Here is a 27,231-nt window from a genome sequence, read left to right on the forward strand (position 1 = left end):
TAGACATTTCATTGTCTGCTGTCCAGCAACAAGGCTAATCCTTGGACATAAATCGAGTGTAGGGAGGCGGGCCTCCGGCTGGAGACAGAGAGAGTGCTTCCTCTCTTTCCTGGCCCGAGGCCGACTGAACCCGAATTCCGAGACACAGGCCACGGGATGGTTGATTCCGTGGCAACTTGGCCAGGCTCGGGCGCCTGTTGTTTGCTGAACACCAAGATAGATGTTGCTGTGGACATTTAAAAGTAAATGTTGTCAAAGTAAAGCAGATTACTCTTTATAATGTGGATAAGCTCCATTCCATTGGTCGAAGGCCATATGAGCAAAGATGGAGAGTTTCCTTCTTTTTTTTTTTAATGTTCGTTTATTTATTTTGCTAGAGGGAGAGAAAGAGCAAGTGGGAGGGACAGAGAGAGAGAGAGAGAGAGAGAGTCCCAAGCAGGCTCCATGCTGTCAGCACAGAGCCCGATGCGAGGCTTGAACTCATGAGCTGTGAGATCATGACACTTAATCGACTGAGCCACCCAGGCGCCTGAGGGTTTCTGATGAGGGTTTCTGGAACTGGAGCTCTCCTCCCTGAGTTTCTAGTCTGCTGCCCTGTGGAATTTGGACTCAACACTGTGACATCAGCCTGAATTTCTGCTCCCCTGGCCTGGTGGCCTCCTGGCCACCACAGTCATGTGAGCCAATTCCTTAAAGGAAATCTCTATCTCTATTTGTATTGCTGTATCTTTATACTTTCTTGGGTGTATTTCTCTGAAAACCCTGACTAAACACCAGCAGTTTCTCTAGAAACTGCCCTCCACTGCAAGGGCCGACCCTTGGAAATTGGGCAAGAACAGTGTTGTGAGTGATCCTGGGGATGAGCTAACACCCGTGGACTCTGATTGCAGCCCCTTCTAAGACTCAGCTGGAACCATCAGAGGAGGGTCTGGCCTGCGAGCCAAAGCGACCCCCAACCCGTTGCGTCTACTTCACCCAGTTAAGAGTGGTTTGGGGGGCGCCTGGGTGGTTCAGTCGGTTAAGAGTCAGACTTCGGCTCAGGTCGTGATCTGGCAGTTCGCGGGATCCAGCCCCACCTCGGTCTCCACGCTGACGTTGCGGAGCCTGCTTGCGATTCTCTCTCTCTCCCTCTCTCTCTGCCCGCCCCCCCCCCCACGCACACATTCTCTCCGTCTTTCTCTTTCAAAAATAAATAAATTAACTTTAAAAAAAGAGAGTGGTTCTTGTATGTCTAAAAGGTTATCAAACAAACAAACAAATTAGACTATGTGACAGAAACTGTGTGTGGCCCACAACACCTAAAATATTTATGATTTGGCCCTTCACAGAAACAAGTGCGCCAACCTGGCAATAGACCAGTATCCCTTAATATTCGGTCTACTCTTACCAGATGTTAAATCCTGGTCTCAGCTGCTCTGTGGGAAATTAAGGGATGTAGGATGTCAAAGGAAGGTCGATGGCTTCTCCAAGAGTCGGAGAGGTGGGGGCAGTGGAGACCACCGTGAGAGAAGGTGTGTGCCCAGGGCATGAGGACATGGTCATATCATAAAAGGTAGGTGTGGTCAGAGGTCAGAGGGGAAAAAACCCTACTGGAGATTCTCTTTGTGTCCATGAGAAGCAGCACTTTGAGGGATATGCGGAAATCAGAGGTGGATAATGTGAGGGGACCTGGGTCTCAATATAGGCAAAGCAGGCTCTAAGTCAATCTCATTTGAGGGTTTAGTGAAAATAATGTGACCTTATTTAGAAAGGTCTCGACTCTCCCTTTTTGTGGACAGAAGATGAGAATCATTCAACATAGAAACCGAGTTGGTGAAGTGGGGTGGTGGGTGGGCAAGGACTCGGATCATAAAGTGATTAGTCTCTTGAGGTGCTGAGAGTCGCCGGGCTCTGCTAAGGGGTGGGGACGTGGCCCTGCTCCATGAATGAAGATGGCTTAAAAAAAATTTTTTTTAATGTTTATTTATTTTTAAGAGAGAGAGACAGAGCATGAGCAGGGGAGGGTCAGAGAGAGAGGGAGACACAGAATCCCAAGCAGGCTCCAGGCTCTGAGCTATTAGCACAGAACCCGAGGCGGGGCTCGAACTCACAAGCTGTGACATCATGACCTGAGCCGAAGTCGGATGCTTAACTGACTGAGCCACCCAGGTGCCCCTATTGTTGTTTTATTTAAATCTTCCCCTGAATCTTTGACACTAGTGTATTATCACTGGAACCCTCCTCTTAAACACACACACACACACACACACACACACACACACACAAATGTTAGAGTGGTGCAGCTGCTGTGAAAAATATGAGTGGGGGAGAGGCAGGGAGAGAGAAATCCCAAGCAGGCTCCCCCGCTGACAACACAGAGCTGGACAAGGGCCTTGAACTCACAAACCCATGAGACAGTGACCAGAGCTGAAACCAAGAGCCAGACGCTCAACTAACTGAGCCACCCAGGTGCCCCTCTTATGGCATATTTTAAATATATATACAAGTCGAGAGAACAGTATAGTGAAACCCAAGTACCCATCACCAGCTTCAGTAATTATCAATGGGGCGCCTGGGTGGCTCAGTTGGTTAAGCGACCAACTTCCACTCAGGTCATGATCTCGCAGTCCGTGAGCTCGAACCCTGGGTCAAGCTCCATGCTGACAGCTCAGAGCCTGGAGCCTGCTTCTTCGGATGCTGTGCCTCCCTCTCTCTCTGCTCCTCCTCCGTTCACACCCTGTCTCTCTGTGTCTAATAAATGTTAAAAAATAATAATAATAATTACCAATGCCTGGCCAATCTTATTTCCTTTATGCCCCCTCATTTAGTCTATCCCATATTCTTTTTTCTTTTCTTCTTTTAAAATTGAGCTAAAAGTCACATAATGTAAAATTCACCACTTTGAAATGTACCACTCATTGGCATTTAGTACATTCACAATGATGTACACCTACCAGCCCTATGTCATTCCAAAATATTTCATCACCTCCCAAAGAAACCATAAATCCGTTAAGCTCCCTTGGGCTCAAGACTCCCTCCCTCGAGCCTCTGGCAGCCACTAATCTGCTTTCTGTCCCTACAGATTTACCTGTTTAAGTCACTTCATACAATTGGATGAGTAGGACACAGGACCTTTTGTATCTGTCTTCTTTTGCTTAGCATACATAATGTTTTCAAACTTCACCTGCATTGTAGCATGGATCAGTATTTTATCCCTTTTTATGGCTAAATGATATTCCATTTCATATACATACCACAATTTTTTTATTCCTCCCTTGATGGACATTTGGGATTGTTTCCACCTTTTGGCCGTTGTAAACAATGCTGCCGGGAACGTTGATGTACAAGTATTAGTTTGAGTGTCTGCTTTCCATTCTTTGGGGTACATACCTAGAAGTGGAATTTCCGGGTATTTCTGGAATTTGTTTATTTATTTATTTATTTATTTATTTAATTGTTTTAGAGAGAGAGCACGCATGTGCTCAAGCAGGGGAGGGGGAGAGGGAGGGAGAGAGAGAATCGCAAGCAGGTTCCATGCCCAGTGCGGAGCCTGATGCGGGGCTCGATCTCAAGACCGTGAGATCATGACCTGAACGGAGCTGAAATCAAGAGCCGGACGCTTAACCAACGGAGCCATCCAGTATGGTAAGACATGCGTGCGTGGAGATCACTGTGGTGAAGGAGAAAGTTTATAGGAACAGACCCCTAGGAACAGGAGGCACCCCACACCACACAGGGCCACTGGAAGAAGCACCAAAGTCATGCGGGAGGCAGACGGAATGGGAGAGATGTGGCCAAGAGCCTTTACTGTGGTTTCTGTGAGAAGGAACAGGCCAGGCTGCATAAAACAGAGTTAGGATTGATTCGTTTGAATAATTTCTGCAGGCTCTAGGTCATGGGGTACCCGGCCGTGGGATGACTAGGGCAGGGGGATAGTGGCCCCGAGTGTGAGAGCCCCGTAGATGAGGTGGTTAAAGGTGTGGGCCCTGGAAGGGGTGGTTTGCATGCAAAAGGTCCACTCACAGGCCACTCACAGGTGTTTGTTATCTCTAGGAATTAGCTAACCGAGGGAGGGGCGGTCTCAACAATGCCCGGATGTCAAAGCATCCAAATACAGAAAATAAAAAGATAAGCTTAACCTACTGACTCATACGGGTAATTCTGTTTTCAACACTTGGAGGAAATTGTACTATTTTTCACAGCGGCTGCACTGTTCTAACACTCCCACCAGCGACGTCTTGGCACCAGTGATCAGGGGCGCCTGGGTGGCTCAGTTGTTTAAGCATCTGACTTTGGCTGAGGTCATGATCTCCTGGTTTGTGGGTTCAAGTCCTGGGTCGGGCTCAGTGCTGACAGCTCAGAGCCTGGAGCCTGCTTTAGATTCTGTGTCTCCCTCTCTCTCTCTGCCCCTCCCTGCTGCTCCCCTCCTCTCTCTAAAAAAAAAAAAAAACAAAAAAACAAAACCAAAAACAAACATTAAAAAAAAAGAACCCGCCATCAGGATTCCCATTTCCCCACATCATCACCAATACTTGTTATCCCCCCCCCCCAACTTTTTTAAAAAAATAGACTCTCATAATATGTTGAAGTACATTTCAGGCATCAGATAATTACATATGTAAACATGTTCCAGAATCCCCCGTTCAATCAGCTCATCACTTTCCAGAACATCACATTTTCACTCCTCCCCTGTGGCATCCAGGCCCAGGAAGACTGAGGAGGGCGTCTGAGGCCAGCTGCACCCTAGACATCATGGCAAAGATGTTTTTGCTCCACGTGTGGAGGGGTAGTGGGCCAGATTCAGGTTTGGCCTTTATTTATTTATTTGGAGACAGACAACAAGCAGGGGAGAGGCAGAGAGAGGGAGGAGAATCTCAAGAAGGTTCCACACTGTTAGTGGGGAGTCTGACGTGGGGCTCGAACCCACAAACTGTGAGATCATGACCCGAGTGGAAATCAAGAGTCAGACACTCAACCTACTGAGCCACCCAGGTGCCCCTTATCTTATTTATTTTTTAACTTTATTTATTTTGAGAGAGAGAGTGCATGTGCACACATGCGCCCAAGATGGGGAGGGGCAGAGAGAGAGGGAGAGAGAGAGAATCCCAAGCAGGCTCTGCACTGTCAGCACAGAGGCCCATGCAAGGCTCGATCTTACACTGAGATCAAGAGTCTGATGCTTAACGGACTGAGCCACCGAAAGGGTGCCTCTTTGGTATTATTTTAAAGTAAATCCCAGGCCACATATCATTTTATCCAGTTTAGTTTGTCTCTAAATAAATAAAGATTTTTTGGGAGGGTGTAATATGTTCATAATGCCATTATGACATCCTTCAGAATGGGCAGTAATTTCTTGGAATCACGTGATACCCAGTCTGTATTTAGTTTTCCCGGGTGTGTCAAAATGTCTTTTTTAGGGGGCGCCTGGGTGGCTCAGTTGGTTGACCATCCGACTTCGGTTCAGGTCATGATCTCGAGGTTGGTGGTTCAAGCCCCGCATCGGGCTCTGTGCTGACAGCCTGGAGCCTGAAGCCTGCTTCTGATTCTGTGTCTCCCTCTCTCTCTGCTCCTCCCCTGCTCATGCTCTGTCTCTCTCAAAAATAAATAAACGTTAAAAAAATTTTTTTTTAATGTCTTTTTGTGGTTGGTTTAAGCCACACTGCATTCAGCTGTAATGTTGAAGTCTCTTTCTTCTTTATAATATCCAATTTTCACATAGTTGCACGTATTATAGGGAATAATAGCCTGATTCCTGTTTTCACATTTCATGCAACTACTTTATTCCAACGCATGTACACCCAGAGAAACATTTGGATCACTCAGGAAAGTGTCCTGAGCATGGTGTCCGTAAGTTGTCTCAGGTTTTAAATAGAGCACTTTGCATAATGTCATTGTTTTCAGGCCTTTTCAGTGGATGGGGCTAGAAAATACGTATTTCTTTTTCTTTTTTCTTTATTAAAGAATAAAATATTTACAAGCATTATGGTATTTCTTGGGCCGGTGGTATTGCTTGGGCCTAATACTTATTTCAAAAAATATATACAAACCACTGTGACTGTTGTAAAGTACATGTTACCTATTTTCTTTTCAATGTATCAAGTGTTTTTTTTTATTTTTCCCTTCTCCTTCTCAGTAAATGCTGTGACACTCTTCCATTGGCTCTAGTCAAAACTGCCTAGATTTTATTTTTTTAATGTTATTTATTTATTTTGAGAGAGAGAGAGAGGGAGGGAGGGCAGAGAGAGAGAGAGAGGTGGGGGGGGGATCCCAAGCAGGCTCCATGCTTCAGTGCAGAGCCGAATGTGGGGCCTGATCTCATGAATCTTGAGATCATGACTTGAGCTGAAATCAAGAGTCGGATGCTCAATTGACTGGGCCACCCAGGCACCCCTTTAGATTTTATTTTTAAATATGAAAGACTTTTTTTGTTTTGAGAGAGAGAGAGAAAGAGAGCAGGGAAGGGGCAGAGAGAGGGGGACAGAGAATCTGGAGCTCTTGGCACAGAACCCAATGTGGGCTTGAACCCATGAACTGTGAGACCATGACCTGAGCCAAAGTCAGACACTCAACTGACTGAGCCACCCAGGCGCCCCCTACATGAAAGATTTTTTAAAGCTAAAATGATTTTTAAAATATTGTACAGTTAGTTTTCTTATTTAAATTTTGGTGCAAGGGGGAATATGGAGAATCTTAACACCCCACAATTACAAATTTGTGAGTCTTTGAAAGAGTGGAGAATGGGTAAACTGGCTGGCACAGGTAGTCACACACACACACACACACACACACACACCCTTTATCCCTGTCATCAATGTGACATATGCATTGAAAGCAGCACTATTTCTTAAAATTGGTTGGTCCACCAAAAGTGAACTCAAATGCTGGGGTGCCTGGCTGGCTTAATTGGTAGAGCATGTGACTCTTGATCTCAGGGCGTAGGTTCAAGCATCATGTTGGGCCTAGAGCTTATTTAACAAAGAAAAGAGGGGCGCCTGGGTGGTTCAGTCAGTTAAGTGTCCGACTTTGGCTCAGGTCATGATCTCACCGTTCGTGCGTTCAAGTCCCATGTCGGCCTCTGTGCTGACAGCTCAGAGCCTGGAGCCTGCTTCAGATTCTGTGTTTCCGCCCCTCTCCTGCTCATACTCTGTGTCTCCCTCTCTCAAAAATAAAGAAATGTGAAAAAAAGAAAAAAAAAGGGAACCATAATGTAAACTGAGGACTCGGGGTGACAATGACGTGTCCATGTATACTCATCGATTGTAACAAACGTACCCCTCTGTTGGGGGGTGTTGATAACAGGGGATGTTGTGCATGTGTGAGGACAGAGGGTACATGGGAAATCTCTGTGTCTTCTCAATTTTGCTATGCACCTAAAACTGCTCTAAAAGAGAAAGCCTAATTAGAAACAAAAGTCGATTGGTCCAGAATTCAGACTTTTTGCTGGGATGGTTTGACCTTTACCACGTTCTCGTAGGTGATAAAGTCTGACGATAATTGTGTTTTGCATGTGGGAGAGACGAGAAGCAGCCAGTGAGTGGACCAGGGTGGAGTGCTACTTTGGGAATAAGCCGTGTCTTTTGGTATTCACACCCTTGCATTTACACTTCCACGTCGATGCTGGCTTTAGCCACGTGACTGTCTTTGGCCAATGGGACACGAGCAGGTGTGATGCACGCAGATGCTTGATAAGTACATGCACATTGGGCTTTGTCCTCTTGTAATGCTCATGCTGGGCAAAGCCTATAAAACTGAATTATGTTGAGACCACAACGCAGTAACAGGTTCCATGGAACCTCTTGGAGGAGAACAGAGGACTCTGGCTGAGTGAGTTCCCGGCCAACAGCTCTGAGAGAGGCCATCTTAGAAGTAGATCCCCTGGTCCTAGTCAAACGGGATCACTGATTTAAAAGCCCAGCTGGTGCCATGAGGCGCAGAGATGAGCTTTCCCTCTAAGCCCTGCCAAAATTGCAGCACTGTGAGCAAATAAATAATTTTTGTCGTTTTTAAGTCACTGGGGTTTGGGTTATCTTGTTATATATCGATTGCTAACCAAAACCACAACCCACGGACACGCATATACATTTCTGGGGACTCTATTCTGTTCCTTTGATATGATTATCCTTATTTTTTTAATGTTTACTTATTTATTTCGAGAGACAGAGCACGAGCAGGGGAGGGGCAAAGAGAGAGGGCGAGAAAGAATCCCAAGCAGGCTCTGTGCTGACAGCCCACGCGGGGCTCAATCTCATGAACTGTGAGATCATGACCTGAGCCAAAATTGAATCAGACACTTAACCAACTGAAGCACCCAGGTGCCCCAGTATGATTATCCTTATATCACTCTGCCTTGTTTACAGTAATTTTGTAGTAAACTTTGAAGTCAAGGAGTATACATTTTTTTTTAATTTTTAATGTTTATTTTGTTTTTGAGAGAGAAAGGGACAGAGAGCTAGTGGGGGAGGGGCAGAGAGAGAGGGAGACACAGAATCTGAAGCAGGCTCCAGGTTCTGAGCTGTCAGCACAGAGACTGACATGGGCCTCGAACCCACGAACCGTGAGATCATGACCTGAGTTGAATTCGGGCACGTAACTGACTGAGCCACCCAGTGGCCCATATAAATCCTTTTAATTTTGTTCTTTTTCAAGATTGTTTTGCTCTTCTAAGTCTTTTGCATTTCCATATCAATTTTAGAATCAACTTGTTAGTTTCTCCAAAATTCTTCTGGATTTATTGCTGGGATTGCACTGAATCCTTAGATCAATTTGGGAAGATTTAACTATTTAGAAATATTGAGTCTTTCACTGATTTAAGTTTTCTATGATTTCATTTAGCAACGTTTTATAGTTTTCACATTCAGCTCTTATGTATCTGTGACCAAATTTATCCCTAACGATTTTATTTTGACACTATTGGAGGAATTGAATTTTTATTTTATTTTATTTTTTTAATGTTTTATTTATTTTTAAAAATTTATTTTGAGAGGGCGGAGGGACAGAGAGAGTGGGAGAACAGGAAACCCAAGCAGGCTCCACGCTCAGTGGAGAGCCCAACGCAGGGCTCAATCTCAAGAACAGCGAGATTATGACCTGAGCTGAAATCAAAAGTTGGACACTTAAACAACTGAGCCACCCAGGTGCCCCAAGGAATTGAATTTTTTCTTATTAAAATTTTTTAAAAGTTTATTTATTTATTTTGAGAGAGAGAGAGAGAGACAAAGAGAGGAGGAGGGGAGACAGAGAAAGAGAATCCTCAGGAGGCTCTGAACCACCAGTGCAGAGCCCGATGCAGGGCTCGAACTCACCAACTGTGAGATCATGACCTGAGCCGAAGTCAGAGGCTTGTCTGGCACCCAGCCGCCACCCCCTCCCCCATACTTTAAATCCCTGTGACTTATTTTATAACTGGAAGGTTGTATTTCTTAATCTCTTTCACCTATTTCACCCATCCCCCATCCACCCTCCCCTCTGGCAACACCTGTTTATTCTCTGTATTTATGAGTCTGTTTTTTTGTTTGTTCATTTGTTTCATTTTGTTTTTCAGACTCTAATATAAGTGAAATCATACAGTATTTGTCTTTTTCTGTCTGACTTATTTCACTTAGCATAATACCCTCCAGGTCTGTCCATGTTGCAAATGGCAAAATTTCTTTTTTTTTTTTTTTATGGCTGGGTAATATTCCATTGTATATATATCACATCTTCTTTATCTGTTTATCTATTGATAGACACTTAGATTGCTTCCATATCTTGGCTATTGTAGTAATGCTGAAATGAACATCAGAGGGCATATATCTTGTTGAATTAGTGTTTTTATTTTCTTTGGGCAAATACCCAGAAGTGGAATTGTTGAGTCATAAAGTATTTCTATTTTTAATTTTGGGGGGAAACTTCATACTATTTTTTCTAGTGGCTGCATCAATTTACATTCCCATCAACAGTGCACAAGGGTTCCCCTTTCTCCACATCCTCTCCAACATTTGTTATTTCTTATATTTTTTTATTCTAGCCATTCCGACTGGTGTGAGATGATATCTCATTGTGGTTTTGATTTGCATTTTTCTGGTAGTGAAGTTGAACATCTTCTCAAATGTTTGTTGGCCATCTGCATGACTTCTTTGGGAAAAAATGTCTATTCTTTTAGTCCTCTGCTCATTTTTTAAATTGGATTATTTGGGGGCGCCTTGGTGGCTCAGTCGGTTAAGTGTCCCTCTTTGGCTCAGGTCACAACCTCATGGTTTGTGAGTTTGAGCTCCACATCGGGCTCTCTGCTGTTAGCACGGAGCCTGCTTCGGATCCTCTGTCCCCTTCTCTCTCTGCCCCTCCCCTGCTTGCTCGCACATGCTCTGTCTCTATGGGGTGATTACGCGGTCAGGTTTAATTCTTTTGCATGTAACTGTCCAGTTCCCCCCAACATCATTTATTGAAGAGACATGGAAAGGATTTTGACAATGAAATCAATCTACTTAAGAGTTATAAAGAGAATCAGATTTTCTGACACATCTTTGGCAAGTTTTATATTTCAAGAAATTTGTTCATTTCATCTAACTTGCTGAATTTTCTCATCAAAATTGCTTATAATATTCCCTTATTTTTTTATTGAGCAGCTTTATTGAGATTTATTTCCATAGCATAGAATTCATCCACTTGAAAGGCCTGATTCATTGGTTTTTAGCATATTCACAAAGTTGTGTAACCAACACTATGAACAATTTTATTTTATTATTTAAAAAAATTTTTTAACGTTCATTTATTTTTGAGAGAGAGGGAGACACAGAGTGTGAGCGGGGGAGGGGTAGAGAAAGAGGGAGACAAAGAATCCGAAACAGGCTCCAGGCTCTGCGCTGTCAGCACAGAGACCAATGAGGGGCTGGAACCCACCAACCATGAAGTCATGACCTGAGCTGGTCAGACGCTTAACCGACTGAGCCACCCAGGCGCCCCCACTATGAACAACTTTAGAACACTCTCATTTCCCACTCCTCCAAAAATCCTGTATTCATTAGCTGTCACTCCTCTTTTCCCCTCTCTTCCTCTTCACCTGCCCCCAAACCTATGTAACCACTGATACACTTTCTGTCTCTATAGATTTGTTCATTTATGACGTTTCATTTAAATAAAATCACACAATATGTGATCTTTTGTGGCTTATTTAGCATATTTGCTAAAGATTCATCACGTAGCACATGTCAGTATTTCCTTTCTTTTTATTGCTCAATAACAGTCCATTGTATGGATATATTTCCTTTTATTTATCCATTCATCAGTTGATGGATATTTGGGTTGTTTCTACCTTTTGGCCATTATGAACGATGTTTCTATGAACATTTACATAACAAACTTTTGCGTGGACATGTGTCTTAATTTCTCTTGGTTCTATGTCCTAGAGCAGAATTGTAAGGCCGTATGATTAACCTTTTGAGGACCTACCAGACTATCTTCCAAAACAGCCACATCATTTTACGTTTTACCAGCACTGCATGAGAGTTCCAATTTTTCCACGTCCTCACAATACGTATTATAACGAGTCTTTTTAGTGTCCTTTTAATTGTAGCCTTTATAGTGGGTATAAAGTACTATCGCTGTGATTTTGAATGCATTTCCCATTGATATTGAGCATCTTTTCACATGCCTAATGGTCATTTGAGCATCTTCTTTGGAGATTTGGAGAAATTCAGATTCTTTGCCTATTAGAATTAGGTTGTCCTTTTATTATTGAGTTGTAAAAGTTCTTTACATATTTGAGATACAAGTCCCTTATCAAACATATAAATTGCAACTATTTTATCCTTTTCTGTGTCTTTTCCCTTTCTTGATGACATTCTTTGTTAAATGTTAAATCTTAATGTTAAATGTTAATGAGTTCAGTCTACCTGTTTTCTCTTTGGTCGTTTTTGCTTTTGGTGCCACATCTAAAAATCCATTGCTAAGTCCAAGGTTAGGAAGATTTACTCCTAGATTTCCTTCTCCAATTTTATGGTTTTAGCTTTTACATTTAGGTCTCAGATCCATTTTGAGTTAATTTTTGCATATGGTGCGAGGTAGGGGTTTGATTTCTTTCTTTTGCATGTAAGTATCTGTTGAAAAGACTATTCTTTCCCATTGAATGGCCTTGGCACCCTTGTCAAAATCAATTGACTATAAATGTGAGGGTTTACTTCTGGACTCTCAGTTCTATTCTGTTGATCCATATGTCTCTCCTATGCCAGGACCACACTTCCTTGATTAGTTTGTAGTAAGTTGTGAAATTGGGAAGTGTTTGTCCTTCAACTTTGTTCTTCTTTTTCAAGATTATTTTGGCTCTTCTGCGTCCTTTGAATGTCCATATAAATTTTAGAGTCAGCTCATCAATTTCTGCAAAAAGCCAGCTGGTATTCTGCTAGGGATTGCATTGAATCTGTTGATCAAGTTGGGGAAGATTGCTGTCTTAACAATATTGAGTTTTTTAACCCGAACAGTATTGAGTTTTTTAACTCAACAATATTGAGTTTTTCCATTTTTTTAGGGCTTCTTTTTTCCAAAAATGTTTTATAGTTTTCAGTATATAATGTTTTCACCTACTTGATTAAATTTATTCTTGGCTATTTTATTTATTATTATTTTATTCTCTTTTATTCTTTTTTGGGGCTACTGTAAATGGAATTGTTTTCTTAATTTATTTTCTGATTGTATATTCCTAGTATGTAGAAATACAACTGTTTGTTTTTATTTTTTTTTAACGTTTATTCATGTTTTGAGAGACAGAGTGTGAGTGGGAGAGGAGCAGAGATGGAGACACAGAATCTGAAGCAGGTTCCAGGCTCTGAACTGACAGCACAGATCCCGACTGGGGGCTCGAACTCACAAACCATGAGATCATGACCTGAGCTGAAGTCAGATGCTTAACCAACTGAGCCACCCAGGCGCCTTACAACTGTTTCTTGTTTTTTATTTTATTTTATTTTATTTTATTTTATTATTATTTTTTAAATTTTTTCTTTAACGTTTATTTATTTTTGAGACAGAGAGAGACAGAGCATGAATGGGGGAGGGTCAGAGAGAGGGAGACACAGAATCTGAAACAGGCTCCAGGCTCTGAGCTGTCAGCACAGAGCCCGACGCGGGGCTTGAACTCACGGACCGTGAGATCATGACCTGAGCTGAAGTTGGCCGCCCAACTGACTGAGCCACCCAGGCGCCCCATGTTTTTTATTTTATTTTTAAAGTAGGCTCCGCACCCAGCATGAAACCCAACATGGAGCTTGAACGCACAACACTGAGATCAAGACCTCAAGACCTGAGCTGAGGGGTGCGTGGGTGGCTCAGATCATGATCTCATGGTTCGTGAATTTGAGCCCCACATTGGGGGGAACCCCACTTCGGGTTCTCTGTCCCTCCCTCTGCCCCTCCCCTGCTCATGCACTCTCTCCCTCTCTCAAAAATAATAAAAACATTAAAAAAAAAAGACATGAGCTGAGATCAGAGTTGGACACTTAACTGACTGAGCTACCCAGGTGCCCCTACAACTGTTGTGTTTTTCTTAAGTCTATTTTATTTTCAGAGAGAGAGAAAGAGAGAGAGAGAGAGAGAGAGAGAGAGAGAGAGAGAGAGAGAGGGGCAGAGAGAGAACCCTAAGCAGGCTCTGCACTATCAGAGTGGAACCTGATGCAGAAGCCAAACCCACAAACTGTGAGATCATGACCTGAGCTGAAACTCAGTCAGACGCTTAACCTACTGAGCCACCAGCCACCCCCCTACAACCGTTTTTTTATGTTGTTCTCTATCCTACAACCTTGCTGAACTCATTTATTAGCCCTAGTGTATGTGTGTGTGTGTGTGTGTGTGTGTGTGTGTGTGTGTGTTATTTAGGATTTTCTATAAATAATATCATGTATTCAGCAAATAGAGATAGTTTTATTTCTTCCTTTCCAATCTGGATGCCTTTTATTTCTTTTCCTTGCCTAACTATCCTGGCTAGAACCTCCAGTAAAATGTTGAGTAAAAGTAATGCGAATAGACATCATTGTCTTGTTCCTGATCTTAGGGAGAAAGCGTTCAGTCTTTCACTATTAAGTGAAAAAATTTTTTTAACGTTCATTTATTTTTGAGAGAGAGGGAGACACAGAGTGTGAGTGGGGGAGGGGTAGAGAAAGAGGGAGACACAGAATCCAAAGCAGGCTCCAGGCTCTGCTCTGTCAGCACAGAGACCAGTGAGGGGCTGGAACCCACCAACCACGAGTTATTTGTGGGTTATTTGTAGATGCCCTTTATTGGGGTGAGTACTATATGCCTACTGTTGAATTTTGTCAAATGCTTTTTATGCACCTACTGAGGTGATTATATGTTTTTTCCCCCTTTATTCTCTTCTCTTCTATTCTATTGATATTGATTGGCTTTTGTATATTAAACCAACCTTGGATTCTTGGGATAAATCCCACTTGGTCATGGTGTGTAATAACTGTTATATGCTGCTAGATTCAGTTTGCTACTATTTGGCTGAGAATTTTTGTGGCTATATTTATAAGAGATATTGGTATGTAGTTTTCATGTGATGTTTTTATCTGGCTTTGGCATCAGAGGAATGCTGATCTCATAGAACGACTTGGAAAACATTCCCTCCTCTTCTATTTTTTGGAAGAGTTTGTCTGTGAAGAGTTAGATGTTAGTTTTCTTTGAATGTTTGGCAGAATTCACCAGAGAAGCCATCTGAGCCTGGACTTGTCTTTGGGTGTGGGTTTTTTTAAATTATTATTATGAATTCAATCTCTTTACTTATTATATGTCTATTAAGAGTTTTGAGTTACTCTTGAGTCAATTTTGATAGTTTGTGCCCTACTAGGAATCTATTCCATCCTAGTTATCTGTTTTGTTGGTATATACAGTTATTTATAGTATTCCCTCATGATCCTTTGTATTTCTATAAGGATGGTAGTAGTGTCTCCTCTTTCATTCCCAATTTTACTGATCCTTTTTTTCCGGGCCAGTCTTGCTAAAAGTTGGTTAGTTTTGTTGATATTTTCAAAGAACCAACTTTGGGTTTCATCAATTTTTTTTCTATTCTCTTTTTTGTTACGTATAGGCATGTACAGATATACATGCCCCTGGAAGTACTGCTGCATCCCATCGTGGTTGGGTCTTCATTTTTGTTAATCTCAGAATGTTTTCTAATGTTCCTTGTGATTTCTTCTCTGATCTACTGGTTGTTTCTCTTATCTTATTAATGTCTATAGAATCTGTAGTGACAATCCTTTTTTTCTTTATCCATCTAGCTAGGATCTTATCAATTTTGTTAATCTTTCAAGCAATCAACTTTTGGCTTTGTTAATTTGCTCTGTGTTGTTACTCATTTGATTGATTTTTGCTCTTATTTTTATTATTTCCCTCTTTTTGCTTACTTTGGGTTGACCTTGGTGGTTTTTTTTTTAATTTATTTTGTTTCATTTTAAGTAGGCTCCACACCCAATTGAACTCACAACCCTGAGATCAAGAGTCACATGTTCTACCAAGTGAGCCAGCCAGGTGCCCCTGATCTTGGTGTTCTTTATCTAGTTTCTAAAGATGAAGACTTAAAAAATAAATAAAAATAAATAAAGATGAAGACTTGGGTCACTGATTTAGAACTTTCTCTTTTCATTCTCTTTCTTAATAATATAAGCATTAAGCACTGTAAATCTCCAACTAGCACTGCTTTAACTGCATCCCACAACTTTTCATATGTTGCATTTTCATTATTATTTAATTAAAAAGCTTTTATAATTTCCTTTGATCCATGGGTTATTTAGGAATGTTTGGTTTAATTTTTAAATATGTTTTCCTAGGTACATTATTGTTATGAGTTTTAACTTAATTCCATTGTAGTTAGAAAACACATTCTTTAACATTTCAATTCTTACAATGTATTGAACCACTGGCCAAGCATATAGTGTATCTCAGTGGCCATATTATGTGTGTTTGGGGGGAAAATGTGTATTCTGCATTTATTGGATGCAGTGTTCTGTGTCAGTTAAGTCATGGTGCTTCAGGTCTTCTATGTACATGCTGATTTTGATCTACTTGCTCTATCAATTACTGGGAAGGCTGTGTTATTAGAATCTCAAACTATGATTGTAGACCTGTTTCTCTCTTTAATTATGGCAAAATTACCTTTATGTATTTTTAACTCATAATTATGTATACACACACAGTTGTACTGTCTTCCTGGTGAGTTACTGTGAAATGTCTATCCTTCTATTTACATAGTACATCTTTTCCCATCAATTTATTTTCATCCTATCTGTGTCTTTGTATTTAAAATGCAATTTTTGGGGGCACCTGGGTGGCTCAGTCGGTTGAGCATCCGACTTCGGCTCAGGTCATGATCTCACAGTTCGTGAGTTCGAGCTCTGCGTCGGGCTCTGTGCTGCCAGCTCGGAGCCTGAAGCCTGCTTCAGATTCTGTGTCTCCCTCTCTCTCTGCTCCTCCTCCACTCATGCTCTTTCTCTCTCTCTCCTTCAAAAATAAATTTAAAAAACATTAAAAATTAAAAAAAATAATAAAATGCAATTTTTGTAGACAGCAGGTAGTGGATCTTGCTCTTTTATCCAGTTGGACAATCTCTTTTAACTGGAGTGTTTAGTCCTATGCAGAAAAGAGTTAATGTAGCATAGCTGAAACTTAGCCTTAGAAAGTCTTGCTTGCAAGTTTGGCCTTCTTTTTTTTAAGTGTATTTATTTATTTATATTGAGAGAGAGAGAGAGAGAGAGAGAGAGCAGGGGAGGGACAGAGAGAGAGAGAGAGAGAGAGGATGAGCAGGGGAGGGACAGAGAGAGAGAGAGAGAGAGAGAGAGAGAGGATGAGCAGGGGAGGGACAGAGAGAGAGAGAGAGAGAGAGAGAGAGAGAGAGAATCACAAGCAGTCCCCATGCTGTCAACACAGTCTGACGCAGGGCTCCAACCCATGAATCGTGGGATCATGACCTGCACCAAAACCAAGAGTCAGATGTTTAGTCGACTGAGCCACCCAGGCATCCTGCAAATTTGGCTTTTGGTTGGCTTCTGGGAATTTGGCTCTTGGAATATTCCTAGTCAATAGTTAACTAATAAAAATGATTCACTGTACCCTGAGCATCTGTTTTCCTTTAGGGAGTCTGAAATTTAAAAAAAAATTTTTTAATGTTTATTTATTTTTGACAGAGAGAGAGAGACAAAGCATGAGCAGGGGGAGGGGCAGAGAGAGAGGGAGACACAGAACCCGAAGCAGGCTCCAGGCTGTCAGCACAGAGCCTGACGCAGGGCTCGAACTCACAGACCGTGAGATCATGACCAGAGGCGAAGTCAGAAGCTCAACCGACCGAGCCACCCAGGCGCCCCTAGGGAGTCTGAAATTTTGACAGAGGTCAGACAGAGGCCAGCCTGGCCAGCCCCTAATAAAAATCTCGAGTACTGAGTCTCTAATGGGTTTCTGTGTGCAGGAACACACATGTGTTGCTGCATTTTCATGGCTTATGGAAAAGTGTGCTCTATGTGATCTCTCATGGGAGGGAGCCAGAAGAAGGATGCCTGCGTATGGATTCCTCCAGACTCCACCTGAGTCTTTTTTCCTTATAATCCCAGCTGTGCATCCTTAATACATCAGTGCAACCACACAACTGCATGCTGAGTCTTGAGTTCTTCTAGTAAGTCTTGGAATGTAAAGCTGGTGTTGGAGGCCCAACACAGGTCCGTTTACATTTAATGTAATGATTTAGGGTTGAAGTCTACCATTTTATTTGGCTTGTGCTCATTCTACCCTTTGTTTTTGTTTTTATGTTCCTCTGTTCCTACTTTCCTATCTTCTTTGGGGTTCGTTGCATATTTATTTTAGAATTTCTTTTTCATTTATCTGTTGGCTTTTTTTGCAATATCTCTTTGCATGACCTTGATGGTTAAAGAATACAATATGCATCATTAACTTTTCACAGTCTACTTTTCACAGTCTAGAGCTAATATTGTACCATTTGACAGAAATTCTAAGAACTTTGCAACCACATAGATCCATTTCTTCTCATCCTTCATGTAGTTATATGTCTTACACCCACATATGTAATAAACCCCACAATAAAATGTTTTTACTTTTGCTATAAATAGTCTATGTATTTTATATGAATTAGAAGAAAAAAGATTGCTTTTTGGTTTTGCCCACATATTTATCATTTCTGGTATTCTTCATTCCTTTCTAAGGATCCAGGTCTATGGTCCAGCCAAATTAGCACTTACCAGTCTTCATACCTGAATGGGGAGCTCCCAACTCACACCCACTAACTCAGCTAAGTTCTTGACATCGCTTTCAGGTTGGCACACAGGGTGGGGATCACTCTACCCATCTTACAGGTAGGAAAACTGAGGCTTAGAGAGAGTCTGTACCTTGCCCACTGAGCTAGTAAGTTAGAGCTGGAATTTGAATCTAGGTCTATCAACTCTCGATCCAGTGTCTTCCCTTGTTTCTCAAAGATTGCGAAGTCATCCGAACTACCATCGTATCGGTGGCTACTCCTCTTGGAGTCATTATATTCTGGCAGACTGTGTACATAAAGAGATCATTCCTTGTAAGGAGACATTCTTTAGGAGTATTGTCCATAGTGGCAGACACCAGGGAGAGGATGAACAAAATTGGCTTTCTCATGTGCCTTGTCTCCCTGCAAGGCACCTGAGGACAGAGATGGTTCACAGACACAGCGTGAGGGTTGGTGTTGAGCTAATGTGCAGGAGCCTTTCCCCAGGAATCTTGGGTGGACGAGGCATCACTCTCATCCCATTGCTCACTTCTGCTCAAGGCTTTGCACTTTGCAAAGTGCTTTTGTGACTCTCTCATGAGTGCATGGAGGAAGAGCCTGTAGTCCAATTTCACATCCCCCCTACAGGGCAGAATCAGGGCGCTGGCTCCAGCTCTCCAGGGTAGAGAGCTTCCCTGCCACACACTGTCTCTTGGAACCCAGAGAGCAAGATTCCCAACTATTCCAACGGACCCCATGAGTCTTGGGAGTCAAGTACGTGAGAAGCATATGTCTGACTCCAGACCCAGAACTTCAATAGCCTTGGGCAGCCCAGAGAAGGACCTAGGGTTCTGTGACTTTAGCCTCAGGTTTTTCTGTATTAGGGAAGAAATCCAGCTGGGTCAGTCGTCAGGAGGAATGGTCTTTCAGTTCTTCATTTAGTGAGCTCTTCAGCTACCAGATACTGTGGATCAGCAGAATCTGATCCTTCCCTGGCTTCTGTATAAGAGCTATTTCTATAAGGAGAAGGATGGGGCCTAACCTCAGGCAAGACAGGAAAACTGGGTGGTTAGGGCTTTCTGTCTCCATCTGCTCTGGGACTCGTTGCCTTCTTGGCCTCAGCTGTGGCCCACCTGAAGTATCCTTGGGCACATACTCAGAGGACTTTCCTCCTCCTGCACCCACTTGGATTTCAGTGAGCTTCAGGTTAGTAAATATCTTCCAACCTCCCTTTCCACACCACTTTCTCCCTCCTTGCATCTCCCAGAACTTAAGAACCCTCTTAGAGGGCTTCTCCTGGGCCCCACCCACTGGTACACAAAGCAGGCTCATGTCTACTTGGGAGAGCATCTCTTCCCAGCTCCGGTTTCAGTGACGTCAGGTTGAAAGCTTGAAATCAGCCGTGTTAGGGGTGTTGCACCATAGGAGTCAGCAAATGCTACAAATCAGAGTTCCCCCCACAGGGCCAGTTGTTAAACATTTACCAGCACATCACTGGCCCCACCTTACCTGTCCGTCAACCAAGATCTGCCACGGTGTTTGCTGAGAATCACTGGTGTTGGTATCAGCCACTTCCCTGTGGAGTTCTTGAGCCTTCCTCTCCAATAGGTCAGCCTGGGCCCAGGGGGCAGGCCAGCCAGGTGGTGGCAGGCAGAAATCAAGCCAGCATTCCCTGAATTAGCAAGAACAAGGGGATATGGGCAGAACATGGATAAGTTTCTGCTACAGACTGAAACACACACACACACACACACACACACACACACACATTTGAGAGACAGAGAGAGAGAGAGAGTCGGGGGGATGGGCATGGCATCCTTAAGCATGCTCCATGCTGCCAGCACAGAGCCCAATGTGGTGCTTGATCCTACAAACCTTGAGGTCATGACCTGAGCCGAAATCAAGAGTTCAACACTTAACCGACTGAGCCACCTACGCACCCACACCTGGTTTACTTTAATACTTTTGGGTTTATTTCAATGTGTATTGGGGGAAATAGAGCCAGTATACTAAACCTATAATTTCATGGATATTTTTGAATGAAGTCAATTTTTTAAAGCCATTAAGTATATGACAGATTAAGTGGTGGACAGAGATGGTAAAAATTATGGAGATGAGAGAATGGATGAAGTTGGTTGTTGGTGATGAGAAACTAGCGAAGCGTCTTAGGCAGGGGAGTGACCAGGGTTGGTTTGCATCTTAGGGTGGGGCTTTCTTGCATCCATGCGCAGAATAGCTTGGAGGAAGGCAAGCTGGTAGGTAGCAGAATGGGTCTGAGGAGCAATGGAGAAGTCCAGGAGTTGTTAAATGGGTAGAATCAAGAACAGCAGAGACATTATCAGATACAGGGAGGGAGGACAACAGTGCCTTCTTTGGACAGTGAGGAATGATACACCAGTTGCATCTGGGGCAGGACAGATGAGATGCCATGTGCTACCCCAGCCCCTGCCCCCTACCTCCCAATCTCACGTCTTCCTAGCATCTTCCAGAACTCAGCATATTCCACTGCTCATCCGGTTTCTCTCTGCCCATGCTCTTCCCCTTAAGCCTGGAATGCTCTTGACCCCTTGTCCCTCTGGAGCTCCTGCTCGTCCTCCTCCGAAGCTTCCCTGATCCCCAGCACAGAGCTGCATCTTCCCAGAGCCCTTTGCAGTCAGGTGCCTCTCACTGGCAATGACTTCCCCTTGTTAACATTTATTGCAGGTGAGGTACCATGCCAGGAACATTATGTGCAGTGGTTCACTCTGTCTCCCCACAGTACCCTGGGAAGCAGAAGGTTTTATCTCCACTTCACAGATGACAAAACAGAGGCTAGAAAAGCCAGGATCTGAGCCCAGGCCTAATTGCCTCTACAGCCCACACTCTTAACCTCTCTGCTCCCTATGCCTTCTCACACTATACTGTGATTATGTGTTTATGTATTTCTCTTTCAGTGGACTCTGAGTTCTAATGGCATTGAGTCTAAAATGAGTCTTTCCCTCCATCCCAGAACCCCAGAGCTGGATGGAGCTTCTTTATCTGAAGCCTGAATTTCCTACTCGGAGCTCTGCCAAAAGATGCTTGCACGACCCCCCCCCGCCCCCGCCCCCCCCCCCCCCCCCCCCCCCCCCCCGCCCCCCCCCCCCGCCTTGGTGGGAACCTCACTATCATCCAAGGCAGTCAGATCTGTTTCTGGATGGCTTTGCCCACCACAAGATGTCTTCCTCCTTTGAGCTTTACCGCTTAACTCTGCTTCTGTTTCCCTTAACCTCCAAAGTATAGGAGGCAGCAATGACACTGAGACATACAAGGGGATCCCTTGCTGTTCCAGTGCACTATGCAGACTGGGCCAGATGGTTAGCAGTGCTCTCGGGTTTAGCTGCTATCTGTCCCCTCTGGTTCCTATTAAGTTGAGCTCTTTCAAGCCTTACCATGAGGAGACGAAAGGGCAAGTTGCTCCATAGCTGCCACCCATCTCCCCTCAGGGACACACTCCTTCCAGGACCAGGCTCGGGGTGGGGGAGAAGTCGGTTTTAACAGTGGACTCACTGCTCTCCTGGTGGGGACGTCCCCCCACCCCTGCATCTGCACCTGTCGATGTCTGTGTATTGCCACGAAGCCAACTTCTCAAAAGTCCTTGTGGAAACTTGGGCTCCTGAATTTCCAAGACAATTGAAGGTAACATGGTAAAGGCACCTGCATGGCTTAGTTTGTTAAGCGTTCAACTCTTGATTTCAGCTCAGGCCATGATCTCAAGGTTCATGAGATCGAGCCCCGTGTCAGGATCTGAGCTAGGCACGGAGCCTGCTCAAGATTCTCTCCCCTCTCTTCCTCTACCTCCCTCCCCCTCTCACACACTCTCCCTCTCTTTCAAATTAAAAAAAAAAAAAAAGGTAAGATGTGCAGGCGGCTCCTCTCCTTGCCCGGGGATCAGGGGGGGCACTCTCCCCTTCTCCCACCCACTCTCCCTGCCACCCCAGATCTACTAAACGAGAGGAAATGCTTCTGCACTTGGTGCTGAGGCTGTCCCTTTGTTATCTCCAGGTAAGTGGTTCCCAGGAACACACTGTTTCCAGTGGGACTGTGTGTGTGTGTGTGCGTGCGTTTGGTGGGGAGGGGGGGAGGGGAACACAGGTAGCAACAACACCCCCAGCCTGCTTTCCTGAATCCCCTGTGCTCCCCACCCCTGTGCCCATCTGACCACCTGGCACCCTCCTGTCACTTCCCATTGCTTCAAACCCCCGACACTCTGTCCATCTTCAGCCACCTTCGGTTAGGAGGTTGGGACAGAAATCCAGGAGGGAGCTGACGGAGCCTGAGGAAACGGGGTGGCAGTGAGGGTCAACTGAGGAAGAGGACTCTGCCTGTCGGAATTGGCACTGGGCAGCAGCCTGGGTCCGCCTGGCACCGTGGCAAGGGTACAGGTTCTTTATTAGGAAGGCGTAGGACCAGCTGGGCTGCATTATGGCTTCGGGCTCTTGAGCAAAGTCACGCAGCCTCTCTGAGGCTCCGCTTCTTCCCTACAGAATGGAGACCATAAGAGAGTCAGGTGAGAGTTCGAAGGAGCCAAGTGGGTCTTTAAGGAAATAGCCTAAGGGATGCAGGTCTAGTCTGGCGGCGACTTGCCAAGTCCTAGAATGCAGGCCTGGGATAGAGTCCCTCGCTGAGGCTCAGGACCCCTCACCGTCCTGGCAGGTGCGCCCTCATATTCCCATTTTACTGCAAATGGGCCAGGCTTCCAAGATGTTCAACGCCTTGCCCGGGGCCACCAAGAGAGTAAGTAGGAGCAGGGAACAAACCCAGGAAAGTCTGCTTGTAGGGGGTGCACCATTTTCATGGCATTCTACTGACCATGCCTGGGGATTGGGCCGGGTGGGGGCATCTGACCGTGCAATCTCTCTGGGCCTGCTACATCCTCAAAGGCTCTACTAGGACCACCACAACTCTGAACCCCACAGCCCCAAATAGCTTCCACACAGACCTGCTTTCCCTGATGGATTCTACTCTTCCTTGAATGGCCCCATCCCCACCATGCACCCGAGTTTGAAGCCTGAATGGTATCCTGGCTGCTCCTGCTCCTTCCTCAATCACCAAAGCACCAAATCTTGTCAAATCCGCTTTCTGAGTAGTTCTCAAAAACATCCCCTTCTTTCCACCCCTCACTGCCTCCTACTGTCCCCGCCCCCTGCATCCCTCCCATAGCCTACCTGCAGCCAGAGTGGTCTCTGTAAAACTCTATAGACTTGGACCAAGTCACCTCTCTTCTTTGACCTTGTACCTGTGGCCTCCAGGGTCTGGAACACACCTCTCAGGTCTCCACAGCTACCCTCCCAGGCCTTCCCACCTCAATCAGCCTTACTCAGCTCAGGAGGTACGTCTTCCAGAACGTGTTCTCTGTCCTCATCCACTCTTCAGTGTGGCCAGGTGTACTTCCTCCCCCTCTAATTGTGATTGCTTTTGTCTCTCACAGCCCCGGGTGAGGACCCCGAGGGCAATACACCCTCAGGTGCTTCTGGTGAACAAGAAGCTGGCACACATGAGTGTTCAATGAGTGGATGGATGGTTGGATGACTGGTTTCAGTTTTATTAGTGGGTGTGTATGAGGGATTTGTTATCCCTGCCAAGAGACATATTTGCATTTTAACAAAGGAGGCATTATTCAGAGGGTAACTCCATGGTCCATATCATGAAGAGGGAGAAATTTTCTCCACCCCTCAAAGCACATCCTGAAATAGCTGTCACCCAGGCCCAGGTCTTAAGAAAAACACAACCCCAATAGTGTGGGACATACATTCCTAGTCATTTTTCTTCATCATTAAAGTCCATTCAAGAGACAGCAGAGCCAGAATGCCTTGAAATCCAATTTTAGGGGCCCAGAAAGGCCCGCTGACCCCAAATATTTATTCGCTTCTGTGCTGTCCAAGGAAGGGGCTCAATTTGTCAGCTTGTCTATTTCCCACGGATGGTGAAGATTTGTAGGTGTGCCGTGCTTCGAAGTTTACCCAAAGCTCTCACATCCATAATTTCTTTGGATTCTCAGGACCACATGAGTCTACACCCCACCCCACCCCATTTCAGAGGTGAGGAAATCCAAGCTTGGGAGAAGTGAGTGATTTGCCCAAGTTCATGTTGCTGTTTTTTTAGCAGGTCCGGGACTAGAATGTTCCAACATACCATAGCTGTTCCTCTCCTTGACCCTCAGTCCAGTTTCAAACCTTGTTAGGAAGACTCGAATTTGTTTTTATTCGCTTGTTTTAATGTCCTCCCGGCGAGTTACTGATTTTCTGTTCATAATTAGCTAGAATGTGTGGGGAGACACAATGAGACAATGGACATACCCCATTTCCCATCACACTGTCACCTTAGAGCTTTAGTGTCCATGAGTGATTTTCTAGTTCTAGCATTTTCTCTGTTTATTAGTTGGCATCCCACTGCAAGGTAGAGCTTTGTCTCCTCCCCCTGTGTTAATCTTCGAGGGCTGCTGTGATGAAGTACCACCAACTTGGGGCAGGGCAGGGACCTTAAACAACAGGAATGCATGGTCTCAAAGTCTGGAGCCTGGAAGTCCCAGGTCAAGGTGTCTATAGGGATGGTTCCCATTCAGGGCTGTGAGGGAAGGCTCTGCTCCAGGCCTCTCTCCTTGGTTTGTGAATGGTCACCTTCTCCCCGTGTGTCTTCATAAGGTCTTCCCTCTATGCATGTCTATAACTGGGTCCAAATTTCCCTTTTTTAGTAAGATACCCATCATCATGGGTTAGGGTCCACCCTGATGACCCCATTTTAACTTGGTTATCTCTACAAAGACCCTGTCTCCAAATAAGATCACATTTGGGGTGCCTGGGTGGCTCAGTTAGTTAAGCGTCTGACTTCAGCTCAGGTCATGATCTCATGGTTTGTGGGTTCATGCCCTGCATGGGGCGCTGTGCTGACAGCTCAGAGCCTGGAGCCTGCTTCGGATTCTGTGTCTCCCTCTTTCTCTGCCCCTCCCCTGCTCATGCTCTGTCTCTGTCTCTCTCAAAAATAAAACATAAACAAATAAGATCACATTCTAGAATGTGGTTATGACTCCAATATACATGCTTTTTGGTGGAGATGGGGACTCAGTTCAACCCAAAACATATTTATGGATTCTTTTTCATGTTTCTCAGTCCATCATTATCACTATTACTGGTCAAATTGTCCAAGATTTGGCCTGTGTGAGCTCCTACAATCTGCCTTCCATGTCCTTTTGACGTATTCCCATGGTTCTTTGAGCACTTTACTACTTTCTGGCCCAAAAAGATGTTCCAGGCCCTACCTTCTCTGCTCCAGGGCTAGATTCAGCTGTTTTTCCAAGAAGTAATGTTTTTACTAGGTATGTTCGTCGCCACTGGTATGTCATCGTTTCTAAATGTTTGCTTACGTATACTCACTGATACCTCTGCTTTCATTCCAACAGCCTTCCTTCCCCCCCTCCATGTTCAATGGGCTTCTCCAGTAGGGAGAAGCCTGGCTCCCATTGTCTTCATTTGCAGAGGCCTCGAATCCAAGAAGCCTCTTATAGTTAAACTGTTGTCAGTCACTTATCTGTGGAGTGAATGCTTTTTTTTAAATTTTTTTAAATGTTTATTTATTTTTGAGAAAGACAGAGACAGAGACTGAGCGTGAGTGGGGGAGGGGCAGAGAGAGAGAGGGAGACACAGAATCCGAAGCAGGCTCCAGGCTCTGCGCTGTCAGCACAGAGCCTGATGCGGGGCTCAAACTCACTAACTGCAGGATCATGACCTCAGCTGAAGTTGGATGCTTAACCGACGGAGCCACCCAGGCACCCCTGGAGCAAATACCTTTTTATTGCCTTTCTATAAAATAGTAGTTTCTATAACAAGGGATAAAGGCAGTAAGGAGGTGCTGGGCCCTGAGGAGGGTTATCAGGGAAGAAAAAGAAGAGAGTCAGGGGGATCTGAAACCTCCACTCTATGAAGATGGCCATGAAACCGATCAAAAGAAGACTCCTTTTCTGCCTGCTTGCCAGGAAGTGTGTGCAGGGTCAAGGAAGGACCAGGGAAAAACCCACTGCTCCCACCCACCCCTACCCTCCTATGTTCAGTTTGATAAGTCAGACTTTTGGATCAAATTCAGCCACGGGAGAGAGGCTTTGAGAATGGGTGCGACCTCAATAAACTCATGCAGGCCACACCATTTGGGCAAATATTTTGAAACTTCCCTCACCTTCTGCGTGCTCTTTTTTTTTTCCTTTAGCTTTTCATTGAGATAAAATCCACATAACACAAAATTCGTCATATTAATGCCTTTAAAGTGTACAGTTGAGTAGCATATCCATAGTTGGTACAACCTTCACCACTATTTAATTCTAGAACTTTTTTTTAAATGTTTATTTATTTTTGAGAGAGAGAGAGAGAAAGAGAGAGAGAGAGAGAGAGAACAGGCAGGGGAGAAGTAGAGAGAGGAGAGAGTGAATCCCAAGCAGGGTCTGCCCTACCAAGAGCAGAGCCCAAACTCACAAACCTGTGAGATCATGACCTGAGCCGAAATCAAGAGTCAGTTGCTTAACCGACTGAGCCTCCTAGGTGCCCCAATTCCAGAACATTTCTGTCACCCGAAAGAAGAAATCCCATCCCTCTCGACTCCCTCTTTCTCCCAGCCCCTGACAGCCACTAATCTACTTTAAGTCTCTGTGGATTTGTCCATTCTAAACAAATGGGATCTTCTTCTAAATGGGATCATACACTATATGACGTTTGGGGTCTGACTTCTGTCACAATAAATGTATTGGTACTTTCTTTTTACAGCTAAATAAAATTCCACCATATAGATATATCATCATTGTTTATAAATTCACCATCTGATGAGCATTAGCTGGTTTCCATTTTTTGACTAATGTGAATAATATTGCTGTGGACATTCACTGGCAGAACATGAGCATGTTTTCTCTTCTCTAGAGTCTAGAGTATGTACCTTGGAGTTGAACTATTGCACCATGCTGTAACCCCATGTTTGACTTTTTGAGGAACTGCCAAACTTTTTCACAGTGGTTACACAATCTTACATTCCCAGGAACAAGGTATGAG

General features: G+C 44.3%; 1 protein-coding gene across 2 annotated transcripts in view; it reads left to right on the forward strand.

The window, feature by feature from the left end:
- Nucleotides 1–27,231, forward strand: part of CCL24 (C-C motif chemokine ligand 24) — a 41,617-nt gene that overhangs the window by 7,909 nt on the left and 6,477 nt on the right. Inside the window, exon 2 of one of the 2 annotated variants that reach the window (XM_042971493.1) lies at nt 27,103–27,224. The exons of the other annotated variant lie outside the window; for it this stretch is intronic. The gene's annotated coding sequence lies outside the window, so the exon portion shown is untranslated. The remainder of the gene's footprint in view (nt 1–27,102; nt 27,225–27,231) is intronic. 2 annotated transcript variants of the gene reach the window in all.

Source organism: Panthera tigris, chromosome E3, assembly GCF_018350195.1.
Source record: "Panthera tigris isolate Pti1 chromosome E3, P.tigris_Pti1_mat1.1, whole genome shotgun sequence".
Lineage (NCBI taxonomy): Eukaryota > Metazoa > Chordata > Mammalia > Carnivora > Felidae > Panthera > Panthera tigris.